The sequence below is a fragment of the Lipotes vexillifer genome, unplaced genomic scaffold (assembly GCF_000442215.2).
Source record: "Lipotes vexillifer unplaced genomic scaffold, Lipotes_vexillifer_v1.1 scaffold995, whole genome shotgun sequence".
NCBI lineage: Eukaryota > Metazoa > Chordata > Mammalia > Artiodactyla > Lipotidae > Lipotes > Lipotes vexillifer.
The window spans coordinates 2,374,506-2,379,427 of record NW_006785389.1 but is presented as its reverse complement, the minus strand read 5'-3'; positions in this window follow the sequence as shown (position 1 = coordinate 2,379,427).

The following is a 4,922-nucleotide window of genomic DNA, read 5'->3' as shown; positions in this document are numbered from 1 at the left end:
CTTGTTTTTCCTGTAAACTGGTAGTTGGATCTAGAGGCTTAATTAGATTCAAATTTGTATATATATTTGACAGTCTTTCATAGGTGCTGCACGTTTCCTTTTGCATCATATCAGAAGGCACATGATATCTGGCGTGCTTCTTTGATGTTTATTTTGATCATTCAGGTGTTGACAGCCTGATCCGTCTATTACAAAGTTCTCCAACATTTTTCACAGAATGGGTTCTAGCAGTCATTGATGATCGTTGCCTTACATCCATTATTTCATTAGGAGTTACAAAATAGTGTAATTATATCTTTATAATTATATATATAATAATTATATAAATTAATATATAAATATATTATATAATTGTTATATAAATTTTATATTATATTATATAAATTATTATATAAATTATTATATAATATATATTATATATAATTATATTATATAATATATATAATTTATAATTATATAAATTAATGTATAAATATATAATTATTATATAAATTATTGTATAATTATAAAAATTATATAAATATATATAATAATTATATCATTCTTTCTGTGTCTACTTGCTGGAATTCTTCCATAAGGAAAAATTTTCCCTTACCAACTTTTTTGGTTTCCCTAAGATGTACAGGAGAGAGAAGACAAATGCTTCATTCTTTCCCTTTGCTTTGGAAAAACTGAGATGTGTTAGCATCCTTCAAAGGTGGCCAGTGAGTGTGTTTTATATACTTGGATTTTAAACATATTCTCTGTGTTTTAACCTATTTCAGTGAACAATTTGATGCTTCAATTAACCAAACTTTGGCCAAGATCAGCTCCTTCAGTCTGGCTCCTGTGTCCTTTTGACATGACCTCAGTAGCCTTTGATAGCTTATTTACTTTCCTGTCTGAGAAGATGTTACAGGCTGATTCTGTAAATTTCCAGTACCAGCCTTGGAAATGGCCATTTTGCTGAGGAACCCTGGTTCTTTTTAATGGGGTATGTGTTTTAGAGACCATAATCTGTGTACTAGTAATACTCATTGCTACTATGGTAGTTATTGTTAAAAACCTCTTCAGTGGACATTTAAAAATTGGGAGATATATATTTAAGAGAAACATTTTAGATTTATCCTGATATTTCTATATCAAATTTAGTGTGACAGGGCTTTAATTATTTATTTTATGCTTTGATCTTTTTTTTTAAAGCTGAAAATCTTGGCTCCCAATTACATCAGCAGAATTACTTAGTTGCTTTGTGTTTCAAATTACCTCCAATTGGGGCTTCCCTGGTGGCGCAGTGGTTGAGAGTTCCCCTGCCTATGCAGGGGACACGGGTTCGTGCCCCGGTCCGGGAGGGTCCCACGTGCTGCGGAGCGACTGGGCCTGTGAGCCATGGCTGCTGAGCCTGCGCGTCCGGAGCCTGTGCTCCGCAACGGAAAAGGACACAGCAGTGAGAGGCCCGCATACTGCAAAAAAAAAAAAAAAAAAAAAAAAAAAAAAATTACCTCCAATCTTATTACTGACAGTTCAAGAGTTATTTATAGTTCTTTTTGTCCTTAGGATCTATCTCTATGGTGAAATTGCTGTGTTTTAAAGTTAATGGAAATAGTTATTCATGTGATAAGCTTTTCACTGAACACTTTCAATTTTTAGAGATCACTTAAAACTTAAGTAATTTCTAATTATGCAAAGCACTCTCATGGTTCCAAAATGAAAACTACAAAAGCAAAATTACACTTAGAGAAGCCTAGCCTCTTTGGCTGCTCCTCCCTCTATCCCTGCCCTCTCCCACTGGTAATCATTTATATTAATTTTGGATTATCCTTCCATTTAAAAAAGTATCTAAGCAAATACATTCTGCATGTGTATCCCACACTCTTCCTTGGGTAAAATATTCCATACCACACATAGTGCTCTGATGTACTTTGTTGCTTATACCTAATGATTTGGTGGGCGATCACTCTCTGCCAGCTGCTAGGGCACCATTGTGTTGCAGGACCACAGTTCCTTCTACCAGACCCTACTGATGACATGTAAGCTGTACTGAGTGTTTTACTATTACAAACAGTGCTGCAATGGATACTCCTGTGCCTACATCATTTTGCATTTTTGGCAGTGTATATTTGGAATAGATCTCTAGAAGTGGGATTACTGGGTCAAAGATAAATATGTTTTTAATTTTGCCCAATTCCTGTCCTTTGAGGTTATACCTTTTGCATCCCACTAACAATGTATGGTAGGACCTGTTCCCCACCGTCTCATCAGCTGGATATGGCACCAAACTTTTGAATCTTTGCCAATCTGATAGGTAAAAAACGGTATTCCAATACCGTTCTAATTTGTGTTTCTCTAATGAGTGAGAATTTCTCTAGTTATGAGCATCTTTTAATATGTTTAAGAACTGTTACATTTCTTGTTCTGTGAACTGCTCATATTTTAGCCATTTTTTTTGTTGGTCTTTTACTCTAGCTTTGGAAGTTCCTTATTAGCAATATTAACCTTGCAAATTGCAATTTTCTACAGTTTGTAATGTTTTTATGTTGCTAATGGTGCTTTTTTTTTTTCATGCAAATGGTTATTTTTACACCATCAAATTTATCAGTATTTTCCTTTATTGCTTCGGGATTTTGATTCATGGGTAGAAAATAGTCTCAAGTTTTGCAGACATTCACCCATGTTTCTCCTAGTACTTGTATAGCTTCATATTTTACATTTAAATCTTTGATCCACTCAGAATTCATCCTAGTGTAAGGTGTGAGGAATGAATTTCATTTTATCTTCTGCCACAGGGAGACTAAGTAGTTTAGCAAAATTGTCTACTTTTTCCTCACTGTTTGAGGTGCTCCTTTTATCATACACTAACTTTCCATATGTAATTGAGTCTATTTCTGGATTTTCTTTTCTGTTGAATATGTCTATCTACTCATGTGCCAATACTACAACTTTAAAATTATAGATGCTTCATAATACAATTTACTATCTAGTAGTGCTGGTCCTCCCTCATTGCCTTTGTTTTTCAGGGTGTTTCTGGTTTTTCTCTATTATTATTTAGTGCTTATAAATTGTCAAGTGTTGAAAGAGGAGCTAGTAATAATAGTAATAACAATAGTAATAGATTAAGGGCTTACTGACTACCAGCCTGGTAAAGCACACGTGTGTATTGACTCAGTTCTCCTTTTAGCAACCCTATAAGATAGACTCTATATGAACTTCCCCTTGGAACAGATAGGAAAGCTGAGGCACAGAGACGTTAAGTAACTAACTCGAAGGGCACAGCTGGTAAGACACAAAGCTCAGATTTGAACTGAGGCCATCTTGCTGCAGAGCTTGTGTTTTTTGTTTGTTTGTTTGTCTGTTTTCAAATATCTGCCGGTTTTAGAGCAGACTGACTTGGAAATCCCAGATTCCCTCAACTCCTGGTTTGGTCTAAGCCATGTCTCCTCTTCTCTGGAAGATCAATTTCCTCATTGTTACTGGGAGAGCCCTCAAAGTTGGGGTGTAAAAGCTGAGTGTTGGTGCCACTGGCAGGAACCACTGTGTCTCACATGGATGAGGGAATATTGCAGACAGAAGAAGCCCAGCACCCCACCTAGGACCAGATGGAACACTGCTGACTAGCTCGCCTTCGATCAGCTGGACCCCCGCAGGCTTGGGTGTGCTCCTAGTTCCAGGAACAAAACATTGCCCCATTGGGCAGCCCCTCACAAAACTCCAGGGGGCGCCACTCCCACGCACTGCTCACACATCCCTTTCCTTTCCATTTTGTGGGCTTTTAGCTTTTCAAACCAGCTTTTCTTTCTCTTGGTGTCATGAAAGGAAAGGAATTCCTGCCTTTGGCTGTTCTCAGTGAGAAGACAGCAGGGATATTCTCTGCCACTAGAGCCGCAGCAGCTACGCTGCTGTATCGGGGATCATCTTGCAGAGGTAAGGAGACTTGTCAGCCACCTGGACTAATAGGAACTATTGCTATCCCCTGTGTGAGTAAACATTAACCTCTAATTAAAGTCTCTAATTCTGATTGATTGTCTTATCACCAATGTGGCCCTGATGATATACTTCTGAGAACGTTGACCTGCTACCCAGCCCTGTATTCCAGGGAAACAGCAGCAGTAGAAAAAGCCTCTCTACCTTGTGCTCCTGGAAACTTCTTACTGCAAAGAACCACCCTTCCACACTTGACTTAGATAAGACTTGCAGATAACCCCCTTGTTTACCTAGGATAAAACCAGATACTTTTCCATTCTTTGTCTCACACATGATTAACTGAGCTGTTTGTCCCACTGGTCAGAACTTTTGTTGACCAAGTTTTAGTTAATCTGTCCTTCCCCCAGGACCGTGAACTTTGACATCAGCCTGGGCCAGCGTCAGAATGTTGATCAGCCCCTCCTTAACAACTCCTCCAGAAAATCAGCTGACAAACAAAACAATATTTTAAAAAAATTCCTTGATCAACTGCCCAATGCCTGTTCCTTCTAGCATCCCTGTAAAAAGCAAAGCCTTTTTCTGCCTGACCTTTGAGATGAAGATCTTGTGGTCAGAGCTATGTTCATTTGACACCTGCAAGATCCCAAGAGTTCCCTTTGTTAAAGCCCCAGAAGACGGTGGTTGCCACAAGCCCCATGCCTGGGGTGGAATTACAGGCTTCTGCTAGATGTTCTATTTATTTATTTATTTGGCGGCGCCGGGTCTTAGTTGCAGCATGCGGGATCTAGTTCCCCGACCAGGGATCGAATCTGGCCCCCCTGCATTGGGAGTGCGGAGTCTTAACCACAGGACCACCAGGGAAGCCCCTACATGTCTTATTTTAACAGAATTTGAAAGTCAGAGCCTCACACCAACTTAATACCTAAGATGCACCTCGGGGTGGTGCAGAGTGAACCTGGCCGAGGGCTTCTTGTTGCTGAGGGCTTGATTTCAGTGAAAAACAAGATTCTATGAGCTTAGTG